The 22,768-nt window shown below is 36.3% G+C and overlaps 1 long non-coding RNA gene across 1 annotated transcript; it reads left to right on the top strand.

Moving 5' to 3' along the window:
* The first annotated feature begins 4,175 nt into the window (after nucleotides 1–4,175).
* On the top strand, nucleotides 4,176–22,380 carry LOC140603362 (uncharacterized). Its single transcript, XR_012006340.1, has 3 exons — nucleotides 4,176–4,241; nucleotides 14,813–14,918; nucleotides 22,056–22,380. It is a non-coding gene; the product is annotated as an uncharacterized lncRNA (long non-coding RNA).
* The last annotated feature ends 388 nt before the right edge of the window (nucleotides 22,381–22,768 follow it).

Raw genomic sequence — 22,768 nt, 5'->3', positions numbered from 1 at the left:
AGTAAAGCGAGGCATGTCAACAGAGGCAGGAGCATGCTGGGTCACACTTGCCCTAAGACCCCTGAGCACCATGAAATCCTATTGTGCAGGCTTCAGGGTGAGATTTGCATTTTGTTTATTTATTTATTTATTTATTTATTTATTTATTTATTTATTTAAGATTTTATTTATTTATTTATTCATGAGAGACACACAGAAAGAGAGGCAGAGACATAGGCAGAGGGAGAAGCAGGCTCCATGCAGGAAGCCCAATGTGGGACTCGAAACTGGGTCTCCAGGATCACACCCTAGGCCGAAGGCAGAAGCTTAACCGCTGAGCCACCCAGGCGTCCCTGCATTTTCTTTTTAAATTTTTATTTATTTTTATCTTTTACTGAAGTATAGTTGGCATACAATGTTATATTTGTTTGAGGTACACAACACCAAGATTTGCATTTTATTTTATTTTATTTTATTTTATTTTATTTTATTTTTTTTTAAGATTTGCATTTTAGAAGGACCATTCTGGTACCTTGTGGAGAACAGTTTCAAGAAAGGCAGTGGTGGAGACAGAAGGACCAGGAACATGATCTACAATTGTTATAAGCAAGAGATAAATCAGGACTAAAGAAGTACCAGTGGGGGTGAGAAGAAGTGGCTATTTTAGATGTTATGATGGACACACTCATCATGCTTAGGACTGAGAGATTAGAGAGGTGGGGAGGGCACACTCACAAGTGTCTGTGTCCATCAGCTCAGTAGTGGCTGGTGTCACTAATTGAGACATAGGCCACGAGAGAAGGAACAGGTTTGGTATAATGACAATGCAGAAGGCAAATTTTGAGGCAAAATATCCAAGTGCAGCTCTGTTACTAAGGTACCTAAATTTCTCAGAGATCAGCTTTGCTGTTTAGAGCTATTCAATTTTAAGAGAACCAAAGGAAATTTGGTTTATCAGACATTTAAGTTCTTCATTTAAAAAATAATGAAACCAAGCACAGATTAGGAGAGAAAACAATTTAATCTGAAATTAACAGCTAATAGCTAATTGAGGCAGAGTGATAGAACAAGATAAAAAGACCCAGAATCAAATCAAATCAAATCCTTCATCTGCTCCTTGTCAGTAGGGTGCCCTTCACAAACCTGGTCATTTCCTAGATAAAAGAGTAAAATAATGCTTTTCCTAAAATTTGGTTTTCACTAGTCCTCTACTTGGGCATAGGAGTTGGGTAGAATCAGGTTTGAGTACAGATTCTGACATTGGACTGAACGAGTTACCTAATTTTCTTGTCAGTAAATATAGTGAAACCATCTGTCTCACAGGTTTTTTCCAAAGATGATGTGAAAGAACATGTGAACATGCTTAAAACAGGACCAAGCACATAGTAGATGTTCAGCAAATCCTTCTAAATAGGTATACATGGTTGAAATTTTAATCTAGCAGTTTAAGAAAGAGATCAAGATGAGAGATATAAATTGGCTCCCCTAAATAAAGAGGACAGTTGATTTAAGATTGAGATTGGGGAAAATGCTGAAATGGGGGAAATCCACCACTAGATCTTAAGGATAACTTATATCTAGGAAAGATGGTTGGGGGAAAAGGTCATAAAACCAAGGATTTTAAGAACTGTTGACAGAATTTAGAGTGGAAGTAGGGATTAGTCAAGCAGTAAATACAGCACAGAAATAAAAAATGAGAGGGGCCATGAAAAGACTATGAAGTATACGAACAGGATGTGAAGGGTAGGGGACATTGTAGATTTTGAAAGCGCTCTTCAAAATGAGCAAGTTAATAAATACCTACTGTACTTCAAATATTAATTTCCAGGATTTGTATGTGTGACTGGGTGGGGGGTTTTGTTTTGCTGATTGGTTTTCAGTGAGGGGTGCTACCTTTGGTTTTGGGGTTTGGGGATGTTTTGTGGTAGACAGTGGGGTCTGCACAATTTTTGCTTTGGAAAAGTTGCTGTGAATGAATGCAGTAGGGTCCAAACTTGTTGGTCATATAATTCTAATAGTGAAATTTTGAGCCTTCATTCCCAATAAACATATACACACAAACATATGCACAATCATATAATCTCATATATATATATTTTTACATTTAATTTTTATTTTATATAATATACCTTTGTGTTTTTTTGTATATCTACATCTTAAAAGGTGAGATAAAAATAAACACAATTAGAAGTTCCAAAATTTCTTACCCCAGTATTGTTTGGGTATCTATTCCACTCTCCTACTTGAGACTATTAGGCTCATTGCAAATGACAAAATTTTGAAACTTTCTTAAATGTAAGTTATGTTCTCACTGGTTGAAAAAATTTGGTATTTCAATTATCTATCTTATTCAATTTTTACATGCTTGAACAGAGTCTACCAAATGTATTTGTTATACTATGTAAAGGACATCTGTAATTTCTCCAAGTACTGATGTTTTTACTTTACATATGTTGATGTGAGGTTATTACTTGCCTAAAATTAATTTCATCATCCAGTTGGATGACTTCCCTCATACATATGTGCAAACATATACATATACAAATAGGTATAAGTACATATAAATATATGATATATAGATATACCTACATGGATTTATCAATAGAGATAGATACCCAGATAACCAGACAGATAACCAGAGATAATCAGATAAACAGATATATTTGTTCATTTAGTGATTTTCCCTATAAATTCTTTGTAGAATGTTGATGTTACCATTGTTTCGAATTTTCATGTACCCAATCTATCCTTGCCAGTCCTTCTATATTTAATACCTTTGTTATTTTAGTTTTGTCACTTGGAAACAGCAAATATTTGAATTTGATTTTTTTCTTCTCTCTTTTGATTTAAAAACAACCTATGTTTACTAAAGGCAAATTATTATTTATATGCATATATCTTAATATACCTCTTGTGTATAATTTTCCCTCTAACTTTTCTTTTACTTTGTGGATTACAGTTGTATTTTCTCTGCTTTTGTCAATTAGAAGTTATCTAAAGTGTTTTTAAAACTCAAACATATTTGAAATCACTTTCTTCAATTATCAATATCAAGAATGCAAGAGAATTTTTTTTTTGAGAACTTTTTGACTCTCCCATGTAAATAAGAAAATTAGGGGATCCCTGGGTGGCGCAGCAGTTTGGCGCCTGCCTTTGGCCCAGGGCGCGATCCTGGAGACCCGGGATCGAATCCCACGTTGGGCTCCCGGTGCATGGAGCCTGCTTCTCCCTCTGCCTGTGTCTCTGCCTCTCTCTCTCTCTCTCTCTCTCTCTCTCTGTGACTATCATAAATAAATTAAAAAAAATTTTTTGAAAAAAAATAAATTAATTAATTAAAAAAAAATTAGTATGTCTTTGCTTCCCCTCATTTTCTCTCACTTGCTCAGTATTTATAAAATATGTTTTTTTTAAATATGGTTTTTTAAGGCAAGAATTATATTTTGTATCTTTTCTTTGAGCATAGTTTTACATTTGCATTATCCTTGTATTTATATTTACAGCAAGAATTCCGACTTGTATCTATGAGTCACTGTTATCAGTGTTTAACATCAATCCTTTTATGGCTTAATTTATCCTTTTTTGAATTTGTTACTAACGTATGTCCTGCTCCAATGTACATTTTTAAAGATGGATGGGCAATATAATTTTTGTATATTTGATTTTATGAGAATGTCTTCATTTTATGTAACTTTTTCACATATTCTTATTTTTGTATTTCCTATCTACCTTAGACAAATGGAGGGAAGCTGGAAGCGACCTCAGCATCATTATAACAGGAGTCATTTCTCTTTGCTCTCCCCTTTGATTAGCAACTATTTGGACATCCATAACCAAATGAAAAGACTCTACATTACACAGGAACATCTAGGAAGTTTCTACCCAGCTGTGCATTCAAGAGTGGACAGATAGGGCCTCAAGCAGGGATTATGGATCCAGAGAGTCCACGAGCCTGCTCTACCTCCACTATCCCAGAGAAGGAAAAAGGGAACCTGGAGAGTACAGAACTAAGCAGATACCCATAGGTAAGGGAGATTTTGTGGAAGTCCAGTGTGCCTAAAGGGAGAATCTGTCAAGCCACTGGAGTAGGACAGAGAAGAGTTTGGATGCAGAGGAAAAGATGGTCCCCCCTCCCCCCACCCCCACCCCCCCCAGCCCTAGGGGACACTAAAAGCAGCTGTGTTTCTGGCTGTGGCAGTGGCTACCTTGGCAACAGAGGTGGAGAGGGGCGAACTCTCCTACAGAGGAGGTGGGGAGCCAAAGTGGTGAGTGACTTCCTGGCTGTCCCATTTGTGTAGGTTGTGTCTGGAGAAACCTGTTTCTCTCCAGGAGCACACAGAATTCTAAGGAATTCTGAGAGGGGAAGAAAAGGAAAGGAAGCAGGTAAAAATCTCAAAGGGCATTGAAGGAATGCGTTCTGTGCCATCAACTTTGGGCCTTCAGCAGGACGTCTGTTCAGGGACCTCTGGGACTGCCCCTCTGCAAGATCCACCCACTGGACCCATGGGTACCCTCAAAGCCTCAAAGCTAAGCCCACACCTGCCACAATTCTGCGGCCAGTTCCAGGAACACCCTCCCAAGTACTTGAGAGGCAGCGGCCTAAGGAGAGACCAAACTTGAGCTACAGCGCCACCTTCTGGAATATAAAAGAAAGATTTCTAATAGCAACCTGTTGAACTTAAGGACCAGACATACAACATTAATTAAGGATGGGTGGCCTACTTAAAACACAGGAAAAAAAAAAAAAGAAAAAAGAAAAAAAAGAAAAAAAAAAAGCAGAAGTGTACATCTTCAAACGCTGAAAGAAAAAAAGGAAATATGATATCAAAAATAAAATAATTCTCTAGCAACCAAATTTAAGGGCATGGAATTCTACAATGTAAAAAATAAAGAACTCAAACTAGCTGTTCTGAAAAAAATTAATTAGGTATAACAAAACTCAGGAAGACAATTGAATGATCCCAGGAATAAAATTAATACACAAGAGTACTTTAAGAAAGATTAAAATTATTAAAAGATACAAACAAATTCGGGAGCTGAAGAATTCAATAAAATTAGAAGAATGCACTAGAGAACATTTGTAACAGGGCAGACCAAACAGAAGAAAGACTAAGTAACTTGGAGGATAGGCATATAGAAATAGTTCACTTTCCTCTTCCAATTAAGTTTTTTTTTAAGACTTTATTTATTTATTCATAGAGGTGCAGAGAAAGAGAGAGAGAGAGAGAGGCAGAGACAAAGGCAGAGGGAGAAGCAGGCTCCACGCAGAGTGCCTGAGTGGGACTCGATCCAGGGTCTCCAGGATCACACCCCGGGCTGCAGGCGGTGCTAAACCCCTGCGCCACCGGGGCTGCCCAAATTTTTTTTTTTTTTTTTTAAGTAAAGAAACCCTACAAGAGCTATTAGATTCTATAAAAAAGGCAAATATAAGAATTGATTTACCTGAAGGAAAAGAGAAGAGAGCAGAGAGATTATTTAAAGAAATAATAGCTGAGAACTTCCTAAATCCAGGCAAGAATGTGGACACATACATCTGCAAAGCTAATAGAACACCCTATTAGTTCAATGCAAGACATCTTCTACAGGACACATGGTAATGAAACCATCAAAAAAAATCAGTGATAAAGAATCTTAGAAGCATCCAGGGGGAAAAAGTAGCCTACAAAAGAACATCAATTAAGCTACAAGCAGATTTCTCAGCAGAAACTCTACAGGCCAAGAGTAGTAAGACATATTCCAAGTGTTGAAAGCTAAAAATTGCCAGCCAAGAATACTTTATCTGGCAAAAGAATGAAGGAAAAATAAAGGCTTTCCTAGACAAACAAAAGCTGAGGGAATTCACCACTGCTGGGCCTACTTTGCAGAAAATGCTGAAAGGAGGTCTTCAAGCTGAAACAAAAAGACACTAATTAGTGACATGAAAATCTATGATGGCATAGAACACTCTGGTAAAAATGAAAACTAGCCAGAATTTAAAAACTGTAATTCTATAGTAAATGGTGCATTAACCACCTAACTATAGTACAAACATTAAAGTAAAAGAGCATTAGAAATAACTGTAGCTGCTATGATTTGCATAAAAAGCATTGTGATGTCATCATAAAAAGAATTGTGATGTCAAAAATATAAAAGGGGAGGGGTAAAAAGGTAGGGCCTTTACAGGCAAAGGAAGGAAAGTGGCTATCAGCATAACATAGACAGTTTTATCTACAAGATGTTTTATGTTAAGCCTCATGCTAACCATAAAGCAGAAATCTACAGCAAATTCATGAAATATAAAGAAAAGGGGAGATAGAGCAAACCACTATGGAAAACCAATTCACAAAAGTAGGCAGTAACAGGGAGAGAAAGAAACAATGGAATTATAAGGCAACTAGAGGATAAATCAGATGACAGAAGTCCTTACTTATCATTCCAGCTTGAAAGACACACCTAGACTCAAAGTGAATGGGCACATAAGGAAATATTCCAGGCAAGTAGAAACCAAAAGAAAGTAAGAGTAGCCATACTTATATCAGGCAAAATAGATTTGAACCAAAAATTGGTAACAAAAGACAAAGGAGGTCATTATGTAGTGATTAAAGAGTCTATAAATCAAGAAGATTTAATAATTACACTCACACATACACATATATGTGTGTGCACCCAACATCAGACAACCTAAATATGTTAAATACTAATAGGTCTAAAGGGAGAAGCAGGTAACTGTACAGTTATATGAGGGGGCTTCAATATCTCATTATCAGCAATAGGTAGATTACCCAGAAAAAAAGCAACAAGGAAACATGGGACTTGAACCATACTTTAGATCAAATGGTCTTAGACATATACAGAACATTCTAGAATACATATTCTTCTCAAGTGCATACAGAACATTCTCCAGAAAAAAAAGCAAACTTAAGATTAAAATTGAAAAACTGAAAGCTTTTCTGTAAGATCAGGAATAGGACAGGCTGCCTATCCTCATCACTTTTATGCAATATAGTACTGAAATTCCTAGCTAGAGAAATTAGGTGAGATAAAGAAAGAAAAGACATCCAAGTCAAAAAGAAGTAACAGTTATTTGCAGATATGGTTTTGCATATGTAAAATCCCAGAGACTCAACCAAAAAAACTGCTGAAACTAATCAATGCATTAAATAAATTTGCAGGATATTAAATCAACAACATGTAGAAGTCATTTGCATTCCTATTCACTAATAATGAAATATCTGAAAAATAAAATTTAAAAAACTATCCCATTCACATTAGCATCAAAAACAATAAAATACCTAGGAGTAAATTTAATTGAGGAAGTAAATGATCTGTACAATGAGAAGTACAAGACTTTGTTGAAAGAAATTGAAACAGAGACAAACAAATGGAAAGACATCCTGGGTTCATGGATCAGACAAATTAATATTGTTAGGATGTTGATACTATCCAAAGCTATCTATAGATTCAATGCAATCCTCCTCAAAATACCATAGGCATTCTTCTTGGTGACAGAAAACAAACTTCTAAAATTTGTATAGAACCACAAAAGACCCTGAACTAACAAAGCAATCCTAGGAAAGATCAACAAGGTGGGAGGAGCCCTTTAACTTGCACCACTCACAAAAATTAACTCACAATGAATAAAAAATTCAAATATAAGACCTGATAATGTAAAACTAGAAGGAAACACAGGGAAGGAAGGAAGAAGGTCTGAGATATAGATCTTAGTAATGATCTTTTTGATAGGACAAGCACAAACAAACAAACAAACAAAAAACCAAAAATCAAAAAGACTACAAACTTGAAATCTCTCGCCTAGCAAAAGAAACAAATGAAAAGTCAATCTATAGAATGGGAGAAAATATTTGTAAACCATAAGGGGATAAAGGGTTGAATAAGGGGTTAATATCCAAAATATATAAATAACTCATACAATTCAGTAAGAAAACAAGATTGGATTAAAATGGGCAGAGGAACTAGACATTTTTCTAAAGGAGACATCCAAAGAGTGAACAGGTAGATAAAAAGATGCTCTCACTATCACTCATCATCAGGGAAATGCAAATCAAAGTCACAAGGAGCTGTCACCTCACCCTATAAGAATAACTATCATCAAGAAAACAAGAAACAGGGATGCCTGGGTAGCTCAGCAGTTGACATCTACCTTTGGCTTAGGGCATGATCCTGAGTCCCAGGATTGGGTCCCACATTAGGCTGTCTGCATGGATCCTGCTTCTCCTCCCTCTTTCTGTGTGTGTGTGTCTCTCTGTGTCTCTCATGAGTAAATAAATAAAATCTTTTTTTTTTTTTTTAAGAAGAGATAAGGGGCATCTGAGTGGTTCACTGGTTAAGCATCTGCCTTTGGCTGAGGTTGTGATCCCGGGGTCCTAGGACTGAGTCCTGCATCAGGCTCTCCAGAAGGAGCCTACTTCTCTCTCTGCCTATGTCTCTGCGTCTCTCTCATGAATAAGAAAATAAAATCTTTTTAAAAAATAAAGCAAAAAAGATAAGAGATAAGTGTTAGCAAGGATGTGGAGAAAAGGAAACTCTGGTCACTGTTGGTTGGAATATAAATTGGTTTAGCCACTATAGAAAACAATATGGCAGATTCTCAAAAAATTAAAAATAGATTCTACCATATGATCCAGCAATTCCAAAGGTAATTGAACTATATACCCAAAGGAAATGAAAACAGGATGTTGAAGACCTATGTACTCCAATATTTATTGCAGCATTATTTACAATAGCCAAGATACAGAAACAACCTAAGTGCCCATCAATGGACAGATGGGTAAGATATGGTGTGTATATATGTTTATATATACATATATATATTGGAATGTTATTCACCCATGGGAAGGAAGGACATTCTGCCATTTTTGACAATTTGGATGGACCTTCAGCACATTATGCTAAGTGAGATAAGTCAGACAGAAAGACCAATATTTACATGTGGAATCTAAAAAAGTCAAACTCACAAAAATAGAGTAAAATGGTGGTTACCAGGGGATGAGTGGTGGGGTTGGGAGAAGGGATAGGACAAATGTTTAAGGGTATAAACTTGAAACTAGTAGTAAATAAGTCCTAAAGATTTAATGCACATTATAGTGAATATAGACAATATTATATTGTAATTATAAAACTTAATAAGAAACTAGAATGGAATTATTCCAACTACTGAAATGAAATTATAAAAATGATAGAAGTTTTAATTATCATTACAATAGTGATAATATTATGATATATAAATGTATTAACATGTTGTATATATTAAATTTAAATATTATGTCAGATTACTTTGATAATATTTTTTGACAATATTTTTAAAAAGAAAAATAAAACTCAGATCACAAATTTTTCCAATAGTGCATAAGCACTGTATCCTTAGAGTCTAACACTAATGTTGCAAAGCATAAAAAGTTTCATTTGTTTCTTGAAATAATTTTGTATTTTGTAAATTTTTTAAAAGTTTCTTTTTTTTTTTTTTTTCTTTTTAGTAATCTCTATATCCATCATGGGACTCAAATTCATGACTCCAACACCAAGAGTCACATGCTCTTTCCATTCAGCCAGCCAGGCACCTCAGTTTCATTTCATTTGTAATAATACTGCTTTGCTTTTATCCATTCTACCTCTCCACATCTAGATATTTAAATAGAGTGCACCCTTTCTCTGAAATTCAGGAATAATTCATCAAGCTATATCTAGGGGTTTTCTTTTCAATTGTGTTTGCTATTTGGTGTCTCTTTTATTTACAACTGGTATCTCTTAGGTCAGTAAAGCTTTACGGTCTTGTGTATTTGATTTTTATTACTCTTCATTTTTTCTGATCAGGAACTTTTCTCAAATTTTGAAAGAATTCTTTGAACTGATTATACCCCTCACTGCTTCTAGTAAAGCTATAAATCATATATTATTTAACTTTGTGCAACAAGGTTTTTCTTATCTTTATCTGCATAAAAGTCCTTCCTTTTTCTTATCACATTTGTGTGTGTATATATTATCTTTATAGAATTTTTTTCTGTGTTTTATTGAAAACCCAAAGCAGGTGTTGTGAAATATACTTCTGTGTTTTAATTAGTTGTCAGAAGTCTGATTTTTCTTCTACAACTCGAAAAAAAAAAATGTTCTCATTCTTTAGACTGTAGAATCGTTCCCTAAGTCCAATGTTCCTTTCATCTGATTCCTTGTGTTTCAGTGAGGAGAGCTCTATTCAGCTGCAGTATTTTTCACAAAAACAGCATGAGAATATTCTCCCTGAGAACTTGGACTTGGTGCTGTAGTTGATATGTACCACCTCTAAACCAATTCCTGATGTCTAACATTTATTCTTTTAGTGTTAGTGTGCTGAATTAACTTCAGGCTTCTGGAGCATATTAGATCATCCTAAAACCAATGAAATACTCCTCTTGCCTCTCTTCAGGTGGTGTTTGCAGGCAGCAGGCATCCTGATAATCCACAGTATAATGCTCTGGAGGACAGATTCTAGAGCTCTATTGCTTATGTCCAAATCCTGACTCCACGAGTTGGAGTTTTGTATGTAGGTACCTGCTTTGGAGGATGCCTGTTGAAGCTATGGAGGCAGAAGCATTTTGCAAGTTTTCTAGTTTTTTCATTTCTAAAATATATAGTTTTCCCTCATAGGGCTGTTGTAAGGATATAATGAAATACTAAATGTAAAGAACTTTGAACAATCCCTGCCACAGTACTCTTATATAGCATATTTGCCATTTGTAAGAAATTTTAACTTTCAAACAGGCTGTGTAGAGATTTACAGGCTCCACATTTATGCAGATCTATGCACTATCATTTGGTAACTGGTACAACTAGAGCAAAAGAAAAATAGCTAAGGATACTCACCTAGTGTTGACAGTCTACACCATACTGAGGAAGCTGCCTGCACAGAACTGGTTCTTTGGATGTGCTACCCCTGACATTTTAATCATTTTGTCAATCTCACTGCGTAAATTCATGCCCACCATGTCCTCATGTGGAAAACGTGTCCTTAATGATGTAAGTATTCTCATTTTCTGGCTAGCAATGCACAATGAAGAAAAGACAGCTGTGTTTTTGGAATCAGAAACATGTGAAAGGATAAGACAGACGAGGTAAAGAAAATAGGAGATGGAGAGACAAAGGCCAGTGAGCTGAACAACACAACAGACTTGAAATTATTACTACAGAGAAAGACACCCATGACATTTCAAAAAGACCCAATCAAGAGACAACGGGTTGAAGAGAGGATAAAAATGCTAAGGAGGCAATCACCCCACAAAGGACCTTGATGGATAGGATGTGGGCCCTGCCTCAAGACTCCCACAGAGCACTTATTGTGTGGCAAACACTTAGGAGGTTTGAAGTGCCATCAGGTATAATCAATGGTGAATGTAGAGAAAGGGGCTGTGCCCTGTGCATACAGAAAAGATTCTGTAAGAGAATAAAATTCAGAGTGGGAGAGATTAGTAGTGGGCTGGAATTAACTGGCCATAGACACAGCCCACCCCATCATGTTCACTTTATAGGATTATAGGATATAAATGCCAAGGGTGCAATTCTCATAGTGTCCTCAAGATGGCAGGCAGGGATTTAGACTGGCTTCAGAGCTCTAGGAAAGACTTTCCTTCTACCCCCATTCAGGCCTCTTTTATTGAATGCATCCACAAGCCTCTTTTTTTTTTTCTATGCCCAACTTTACTGAGGTATATCTGAAACATTAAAAAAATGTATTGAAGGTATACAACTTGGCGATTTGATATACGTGTCCATTGTGAAGCAACTACCCCCATTGAGCTAACACACATCACCTCACACAGTTGTCTTTATCTTCATGGTGCAAACAATTAGATCTTTTCTCTTAGGAAATACCAAGTATGTGATATGCTGTTAACTGTTGTCACCGTGCTCTACATTAGACCCTCCCCCAGAATTTTTCATTTCATAATTGAAAGTCTCTACCCTTTGACTAACATTCCATTTCTCCCATGTCCTAGTTTCCAAAAATCATCATTCTACTCTCTGCTTCTATGAGTTCAACTTTCAAGAATTCTTTTTTGAATGCATAGTTTGTGCCAAGGATTATGCTAGATTTGGTTGAGCAATGGCATTCGTTTCTTAAAATTGACCATTACTTACCATATGGTTTAGAAAAAAAAATACTGGGTATTTTACAGAAAAAAAGGCAAGATTTTTTTGACAACACACTACTATAGTTCAATGAGGCACAAGAGGCTATAACTAAAAAGTAGGGGGGAAATAGCACATAAAGCAATAATCAAGATAAAAGACTGTCAAGCAATTTTTAAAAATCCGAGTGGGATTATCACAAAAAAATCTGTATTGACTCCAAAATCCCAACCCTTTTCTAAGTCTTTCCTTTTGAATTGAATTTGCTTACAATAAAATTGTACAATATTTTTACCCCGGAAACCAGTGTTAACCTTGCCAATTGAGTAGAGTTTGAATAATCAATGCCAAGAAATAAACCTTCATATATTACAAAAGCCAATAAATAGAGCTAAATTTTAAAATAAAGGGAATTTGAAAGGTCAAGAGATGCCAGGGAAGATTTTTCCCTTTCCAGATCTTGAAATTTAAATCTGATAGATTTTCTTATACCTCACTGATGTTAGGCAAAATTGGAGTCACTGAAAAGTGATAGTTTATTTCTACTTATTCACACATTTTCTTAATGTTCCATACCATTTAACATGACAAAGTATTGGAAGTAAAATCATAAAAGGTAAATTTTAAGTTAGTATCCAATATTAGAAAAGACTAAAATGACATGAGTACAAAATGCCAGATGATATCATGAATTCAATCTTGAAAGAGGAAAAAAGGGCACTAGTGGAAAAACTGATCATATCTGAATAAAATGTGTAGTTTAGTTAATAGTATAGTATCAATGTTAATTTCTTGGTTTTGACAAATGAACCAAAGTTTTATGACATGTTAATATTAGGGCTGGGAAGCAGGGTGAAGGTATACTGGAATGTTCTATATTTGCACCTTTCCTTTAAATCTAAAATTATGCCAAATAAAAAGTTAAAAATATATTAGTACTCAATCTGTTCAGCAAGCACAACTAAGCACCTGCCATGTCTCAGGTAATATTCCAGATGCTGGAGACGCAATCCCTGCCTATGCGGTGCATAGCCTTGTGAGAGATATATTAAGTATTAATGTTTATCAAAAATATCTTCACTAAAATCTTTTTATCTTCTATTCTTGCTTTTATTTGGAAAAACTATAAGTCATGGAGAAATTAATATGAGAGAAAGAAAAAAAGATATGATATTGTAAGAAGCACAAAGGGAGTCAAACAAAAGGAATAATGGCAAAAGCAAAGAACCATTAGGTGAAAGAAGTACAGAATCTGGTGTGGTAATGGACATCTTCTCCACCACTGTTTACTTTCAGAATCTTCCTGATAAAATAGGCATTTTAAAAATAACTGCAAAACAAATATGACCTAAACAGTACAATTCCCATGGATAATTTCATGTACTATTTTGTTTTATATCCTATCATTTTGGCTTGTATATGAGTGGTGCATATTTTACCCCATTTCCCCAATAACAGGCTTTGTGGATAGTAGGGGAAAGAATAGGGAAAAACAAAAAAAGCACAGGCAAAAAAAAAAAAATTCATGAAAGAAAAATATGAGGTGGGAAATAGAAGAAGGAAAGACATGTTGCCTAATCTAAAAACTCACTCCTCAAATAAATATGGTAGGACCTTGGTAGAAGCTGAGCCAACTCTACTCATGTTTTGGCTATCACTGTTAATTACTAATTGGTGGTCCAGATAATGAACTTTACAGAAAAGATTAATAGCTTTCTGAGAAGTTGGGCTCTCAAATCCCAAGGAATTTACATTTTTATCTTCCTTTCACTAGACAAGAATAATTTGTTCAACACCAAAACACAAACAATCTGATTTTAAAATGGGCAGATGAATAGATATTTTTCCAAAGAAGACGTCCAGATGGCCTGTCAGAATGGCCAAAATCAAAAACACAAAAATAACAAGTGTTGGTAAGGATGTGGAGAAAAAGGAAGCCTCATGCACTGTTGGTAAAATGCAAATTGCTACAACCACCATGGAAAACAACATGGAGGTTCTTCCAAATATTAAAAACAGAATTACCACATGATTGAGTAATCCCACTACCAGGTATTTACCCAAAGAAAATGAAAACACTAATTCAAAAAGATACATACACCCTTGTGTTTATTGCAGTATTTACAATAGCCCAATTACGGAGGCAATCTAAATATCCATCTGTAGATGAATGGATCAGGAAGAAGAGGTATATATACACAAAGGAATGTTATTCAGCCATAAAAAAAAAAGAATGAAATCTTGCCATTTGCAACATGGATGGTTCTAGAGACTGTAACACTAAGTGAAACAAGTCCGACAAAGACAAATACCATATGATTTCACTCATATGTGGGACTTAAGAAACAAAATGAATAAATTTTAAAAAGACAAAACATTTTTAAGGAAAAAATAAAGAAACCACTCTTGAGTATAGAAAACAAACTGGTAGTTACCAGAGAGCGGGTAAAGGGGGATAGATGAAACAAGTGAAGGAGATTAAGATACACTTCTCTTGACGGGCACTGAGTAATATATAGAATTGTTAGATCACTGTTTTACACCTGAAACTAATATAACACTGCATGCTAATTATACTGAAATTAAAATAAAAATTAAGAGCCAAATCTCAGGATTCAATACTTATACATACTTCATCATGATAAATAGAAACAGCATTACCATATAGTCATATAGAGTTGTTGAAGACCATAAACTGAAATAGTGCAGTTAACATGTCGCCTCTTATTTCATATAGTCTATAACTAATGGAGGACACAGACCAGTCCATGGATAACCTGATGACATGGAAGTGGTCTTATTAGGAGTCAATCTACTCAACAATATCATTGACCACCTACCAGGTGAGAATCGGGACCAAAATATTTTTCAGGGATCCCTGGGTGGCGCAGTGGTTTGGCACCTGCCTTTGGCCCAGGGCGTGATCCTGGAGACCCGGGATCGAATCCCACGTCAGGCTCCCGGAGCATGGAGCCTGCTTCTCCCTCTGCTTCTCTCTCTCTCTCTCTCTCTCTCTCTCTCTCTGTGACTATCATGAATAAATTAAAAAAAATATATTTTTCAGATCTCTGTCACAGGACTTCACCAGTTCCCTGGGTCATTAAGAATAGAATTATCTTTTTTTTAAAGATTTTATTTATTTATTCATGAGAGACACACACAGGGAGAGAGAGAGGCAGAGACCTAGGCAGAGAGAAGCAGGCTCCTTGTAGGGAGCCCAATGTGGGACTCGATCCTGGGACTCCAGGATCATGCCCTGGGAGGAAGGCAGAAGCTCAACTGCTGAGCCACCCATGCATCCCAGGATAGAATTATCTTGTATTGACACCTTTTGTTTCTAGGAGATAGAAGTCATAGCAAACAGGGCTGTCTGGACTCTGTGATCTCCATGTTTTCTTCCAGTTCACACTTCTGTGCTTTTTATACTCCCAACCGTGAAAGCACTTTGTGCTAGGCTCCATTAAGGAGCAATCCGCAGTGATAGTGACCTATAGCTTTCATTTACATTAAAATTTCAATTTTAACTTAGATCAGAGTGGATTAAAATTACATGGGAATAATAAAATCAACTTTTCCCGAGAAGTTACTATGCCCCAGGCACTTTTCTAAGTGCTTTAAGTGTATTTTATCCTCATAATATCCCTATGTGCCAAGTATTACACTTATCAAATGTCTTTTATGGATGAGCAAAGTAAAACACAGAAAAGTCTAACTTTTCCCAAGACCCACATCTAGGCAGTTGCAGATCAGGATTTGAACTCAGGCATTCTGCGTTCAGAGCCTCCACATAACCCAGCTTCTAAGAAGCCATCAGGGGTAGGATTTTATGCCTAAGTGTTTAGTACGGCTCTGTAGGACCATCACGGGGAACAAAACTGAAAACAGCCTTAATGTTCCAACTCAGGTGGGAGAGCTCAAAGTTGAAAGGGGTTGTTTGGAGAAGGTGCAATGAATTTTTGTTTATTTGGCAGATAAATAGCATAGGATAAAGGACAAATAGAAATTAACAGCCAATTACATTCTGTTTTATGTTATAGTAGGTAATGGCAGGTACCAAAAAGGAAAATATTTGGATTGTTCTCTGCACACTTAAAATTCAAAACTATTATTATGCCATCAAGACATGCCAGAGGAAACCCTCTTGGATCATTTAGAGACTATGCCAATCACTCGCTCACTCGCTCACCCATGTAAGAGCTAATAGAGCAATACAAAAACTCTAATGGAACTTGATGTCTTTTTAATACTGCTTGCTGAATATTTTTAAAAAGATTTTATTTATTTATTCATGTGAGACACACAGAGAGAGAGGCAGAGACACAAGCAGAGGGAGAAGCAGGCTCCATCCAGGGAGCCCAATGTGGGACTCGATCTCGGGTCTCCAGGATCATGCCTTGGGCTGAAGGCAGCACTAAACCACTGAGCCACTGGGGCTGGCCTTCCTGAATACTTAAAAAGTATTTAATATTTGTTATTTATTTTCTTAGCACAGTCTTCTGGACTTGGAAATCTATGGCAATTAGTGGTAGAGGGTTTAAAAAGTGGATTTTACAAGGAAGCCTGATATATAAAAATATTGACAATGACAGCTTTATTGAAGGGGTTTGGAGTTCAACCCTCCCTAACTCATCCTTCTGTCTCCCTCCTTTCTGAGGCAGTACATAAAGGTCTTTATGAAATCCCTCGGCCTCCAGACTGCAGTTTGAAAACCACTGGCTATTACTGAGTGGAAAACTAATGGGCAATACTCTTGAGTTCTGCAGGTGATACAGAACATGTTCTGAGGACCAAGAAAATCATGTTTTGAAGACTCTGCCAGTTAGCCAGTAAAATTCATTTTAAAGAAGGTCTTCATGGGAATGGTAGTTGTGGAGAAAGGAGAAACCTAGGACCTTTTACTAAAATTCAGGAATGCCCAAGTACATATGATAGGCCAAACACAAGTTCATTTGATTTAGGGTTTAAGGAGTGTATTGAAGTCATTCTAAGGTAGGAAGGAGCCAAGAGAGAATATTCTATGAAGTTTATTAGCACATACAGGGAAGGGACAGTGTGGAAGGATGGATGGCACAGTCAGAGGCAGAATGATAATTTGAGAAAAATGGTTCTAGATAATTTTAAGGACCAAGAGGGGTTACTGGACTTAATCTGAAGGTGATTGCTGCAGAGTGAGAGGATTGAAGAATGATGCTCAATTGCTAAGTCACCATCACTATAGAGTTTAAGAAGCAGGGAGTATATTGAAGGAAATAAAGCAAATTTGATGATGAATTGAATGCTGAAATCTTAAAGTTCAAAAGATTTTTAGCAAATGAGGGCAGGATGAGCATGGCAGGAACCCCTGGACATACGTGGTAGTGGTATTGATGGTGGTGGAGGAGTATCCAATATCTCTGTCAAATTTCATCTTGTATGGACTTGAAGGAAGCTTTTTAGCTCCTATTTGTTTCATCCCCAAAGCTTTACCATTTTTTTCCACCTTAATTTATCATTCATTAAATCAACTTAGTGGGTCTCAGCCAGAATTGTGTTAAAAGATTTTATTTTTATTTATTTATTTAAGAGACACACACAGAGAGAGGCAGAGACACAGGCAGAGGTAGAGGCAAGCCCCACGCAGGGAGCCTGACGTGGGCAGGATCAGGCTCTGGGCTGAAGGTGGCACTAAACCACTGAGCCACTCGGGCTGCCCCCAGCCAGCATTTTTTAAAATGAAATGGAATAGGATTAAAAAAATTGAATGTATTTAATATACTTAGTATATTAAGATTTTATAGTTAAATATGTGTATTTATGTATTTGTTATATGTATATGAATGTGTACGTGTTTCAAGTCACAATGTAAAATATTTTTTCTTACTCTTGGATCATATTCAAGAAAATTTTGGAAGTTGCTAGATTAGGTAACCAGATAATAGTGACAGTTTGGGGAAAGGGGCACTCTTGTACACTTCCCAGAGACTATGAAATGCTACAAACATTTTAGAGACTGTGTAGCAACAGGCACCCAAAGCATCAAAAATCTTCAGATCTTTTGGTCTTATAATTCTGCCACTCAAAATTTAGTCCAAAGAAGTATTTGATCAAGTACTTAGGCACATGAATTTTTTTACAGCATTGAATAGTGAACATCTGGAAAAAACCCAAGAGTCAAGTGATGCAGTAATGCTTTAAATAAATTTTGTGGCAGATACATAACCTATACCAAAGGGTCTAGTTGTTCTAGTCAATATGCAAAAATATTCATTGTGAGTTTATATTACAATACAAATCTTGTGTCCATAGAAAAAATTATGAAAAGATATATATGCAAAAATTATAAAATCATTAACTGTGGGAAGTGGGGAAGCATTATGGATGAGTTTCATTTTTTCCCTTTTCCATTATTTCAAACATTGTTTTTTCCAAAATGAATACAGGGCTTTATTTTTTAAAACACTGATAATTATTTCAACCCTGTCCAGTCTGAGACATTGTGATTTCCAGAGCCTATTCCCAGAGATGGACCTCCAGTCCTCAATCCATACAATTTCTTACAAGAGTGTTTTGAGTCCTATATAGTACAGCCTACAATCTGAAGTGGAAAATAGGAATAGCATAGAAAGCACAGAAGAAGAAATTGATTCAACTAAGTAGAAGAGGCTTTTCAGTAGATAGATAAAGGGTAACCAATAGGCTAACAGGCCTCACATGTAGAATTTGCAATATGCACTTAGTCTTTGTAAGATAATGAATCCTTTCATGGGGAGGCATGGGAGGTTTTCCCTGCCAGCACATCTTAATGTCCACTTGGTCTAACTCTAAATGCTGTCTGTGTGGAGGATCTGTTTTGCAACATGAGAATGATAGTATATGGAATTCAAAGGCAAAGTGATTCAGGAGAGTTCTTCTCTGAACTCTTCTCACAAAACACCAGCTATTCTTTTCCAGCTACTCCAGCAAGTACTTAAGGTTTTATGATATGCTAAAGACAACTGCATTTATGCATCTGTAAATGTCAGCTTGAGTCCCAGGAGTAATGTTCTATGTGATGCCCCATTCTGTAAAGGACAAGATCTTTAAAGATTTTTCCTTAAAAAAAAAAAAAAATAAATAAATAAATAAAGATTTTTCCTTGCAGTGTTCCAAACATTATGTTTGGAAGGCACCATGCCTTAATGAAATAAGATCTTAATATGCTCAAGGGAAATAAAATGGACTCTACTTAGTATTGTAAAGATAAGACCACAAATATTCTTGCCTTGATTAAGCCTTAGTTTAAGGCTTGGCAAATTTTTCCTGTAAAGAGTAAATAATTATTTTAGAATTTGCAAGCCAAATGGTCTCTGTTACAACAGAGACTATAGACAATATATAAACAAATGGGTGTGGTTATATTCCAATAAAACTTTATTTTCAAAAACTGGTAACAGGTCCAATTTTACCCACAGGCCATAGTTTACCAAACTCTAACTTAGATAATATCAAGTGAACTTCACCAAAAAACAATTAATCCAAGTTCAGAAACTTACCAAAGAAAATAATTAACTAATGAACAGGGACTTGATCACTTAAATATTCTACTATTCAAATAGTAATTGATTTGTACATAAGCCTAGTAGAATATTTAACCCATCATTATATACTAGATTTAGTTATTTTTCTAGGAAGTGTTCCTTTTTTACAAAATCCAGCAGTGTAGAGATGGAGGTCAGGATTCATCTTCAGATGCTTATACGCTTCTAATTTTAAAGTTAATAAATGTGTAAATTATTATAACCTTATTGAAATCTACATGCATTTTAAGTACATGATCAAATGCCTAAGTACATTGCCTTCTCTATAATTGGAATTGACTGGCTCTATGGACTCATTTCTGCTGATGGTAGAAAACAGGCCAATTCTAGATCAGTTCTCGGTCCAGTCCAAATACTCAGTTCTAAGGCTATAGTCTTGTTATAGTTCATTAACTCCCTCACATGCTTTTGGGTTTTGAAATTCCAAACAAATTTCCTGATGATCTATGGGATAAACTATGTACCCTCGCAATGCATCCTACCACTAGTCATGATCACCTAACAGCAGGTCTGGAAAACTTCCTCTTGCCAATTTTTCTCCCCAGTCAGGCCCAGGGGTACCTCAGGTCCCTTCAAATTCTCTGAAGCCTTGAAAAAGTCAGATCGGGGATGAAAGATAGGGCAGTCTCTAAACTCTGATACTCCAGTATACTGTTGCCATTTTCAGCTCCCCAACTCACCCACAATGAACTCAGTGGTGTATGTGTGGGGTGAGGGGATTAGGCACTGCTACACTCTAAGATCTCAAACCAGAAGTAGGTTCCGGTCCACTATGAGCCTTGAATCCTACTGCACTGGGTGGGAGAGAGGGTGCTGGGGCAGGGCATTGCATCCCTTAGATCTTTAGATCTGGTAAGGAAGACCCTTAGTTTTTGCACAGGAGGTTAAGATTTTGAGGTCCTCTATTTTTAAATTGTTCTTTGTCAACTTTCCCTTGGTGTATGAGGTAAGCAGTGAGGTAGTTCATAAAAAAAAAAAAAAAAAAAAACAACCAAAACTGGCCTCAGGAATGGAGGCCAAGATTTCCATTAAGGAGATTTGATCCCAGAGCACCTGGATTGCTCAGTTGGTTAAGTATCTGCCTTTGGCTCAGGTCATGATTCCAGGGTCCTGGGATCAAATGCCATGTCAGACACTTGGCCAGGAGTCTGCTTTTGCCTCTCCTTCTGACCCTCCCCCTTGCTCATGCTTGCTCTTGCTCTCGCTTGCATGCTCTGGCTCTTTCTCAAACGAAAGAATGAAAAATCTTAAAAAAAAAAAAAAAAAAAAAAGGAAGTTTCCATCTCTCATTAGCACCCCAGAGCTCCCACGTGAAAGCTGGTGGGAACAGGTCTCTGGTCTAGAAGAAGGAAGTGGGAAATAAACTATAAAGATGTTCTCTTTAGGATTCTTAGTAGTTACAGCAAGAGTTATGGTAACAGTTATTTTCAGAAGGAGTCAGTGATGTTACACAGACATATGGACTAGTGCTTGGGAGGGGGAATTAACAAAAATCAGTCTGGAAAGTCAACCTGCAGCAGTATTGAAGAGTGAATTTAGTATGCTATTATGTGTAATGACTCAGCAGTCAGAGAGACTCAGTTCTCTTCATTTGTTGTCACAGATAATCTTTCTGCTCTTAAATCCAACCCACTCCACTGGTACAATGGATCCTTATAATCCCAGTTCTTTGAAGATTTTGCTCTGAATAATTCACTCTCACTTACATCAATCTGTTATAGCCTCCATAGGGTCATTCTTACCAACTCACACACAATGCTGTTAAGTATGCATTACATTTCAGCAAAACATCTCGTAAGATTTGGCCTATACTCACTGTCTCCATTTTTCCATTTCCCATTCTTAGGAAGGCACTGGCTAGGTTTTAATGCTTTCTAAGTAAGCATTTATTCTAATCATCCACAGAAACCTCACTTGTCAATATCACCAATGAACACATTCTCAAATCTCATCTCTTACAGCCTCTTGGGAGTATTTGACACAGCTAAGGATGTTCTCCTTTTGAAACACTTTCTACAGTTGGCCTCCAAAGTAATATGTGCTTTAAATATGCCCAACTCACTGGCCCATCCTTTACAGCCTCCTTTGCTGGATCCTCCTCCTCAGTTCTCTTCTCTAACTTCCTTTTCCCTAATGAGCTTCCTTGGTGTTCTTGTTTTAAATTATAAATCATCATTTTTAAGCTGATGATTCCTGTATCTTTAGCTCTATTCCTGACATCTCCCTTGAGATCCAGAAAGCCTACTCTACATCTCTACTCAGATATGTAATAGGCATATCAAATTTAACTGCCCTGAATAAAACTCAAAATCTCCCCTCAGTCGAAAGACAAAAAACAACAACAAATATTGAACTCTAGTTAATAGTTTGCTTTTCACGGTGATAGGCATTAGCAATTCTGAAACTATTTTGTGTCTATTCCAGGATTAAGGAAATGGGTCAACATACTGAGAATAACAGGAACCAATTTGCTCACTGCTCACAGGAGAAGAAATTACAGATACAGATACAGAAATGGAGAAGTCTGGACTGGAATTGAAAATATTAGTGTGACCTCATGGTGTTTGATATAAACAGATATGGCAAATAAATAAAGATACACACATACTCACAGCTCTTAGAGGCATTGACCCTCTGGGAGCAATGAACATACCTAGCATATTTTTTTTTCTCACAAAAAGAAATTAGAGTTTCTTGGAAACCATGGAGCCTGGAAAGTAGAAGATAAGCCTGGAACATCTTCCTGTGTTAGAAAGTAAGAAACCACTCAAAGAATAATAGGGCACATCAAAGGGACACAAGAATCAGTATAGAGAGACTGACTAAATGTTGGGAAATTTGAGCACTAAAATGAGTAGTGATAGTAATATATACTAATCCTTTGAATAGAACAAAAATCCATAACCCAACATTAATATAAATAATTTAATAAATTAAGAAAGTAAAGATTTACCTTACAGTGGAATGACAACTAATAAATGTAGAACAAATGATAGAATTGGGGGAGTAGGGAATTACCATTTCGTACCATCTATGGAAGAATTGATTCAGGCAAGAATCATCCATGGATGATAAAACTAGTGGTTGAGGAGTTAAAAAAACAAACACAATGAAAACCCAGGTATAAGACTAATGAA

The sequence above is a fragment of the Canis lupus genome, chromosome 14 (genome assembly GCF_048164855.1).
Source record: "Canis lupus baileyi chromosome 14, mCanLup2.hap1, whole genome shotgun sequence".
Lineage (NCBI taxonomy): Eukaryota > Metazoa > Chordata > Mammalia > Carnivora > Canidae > Canis > Canis lupus.
The sequence above is the reverse complement of the archived record's forward strand: the minus strand, read 5'-3'. Positions and strand labels throughout refer to the sequence as shown.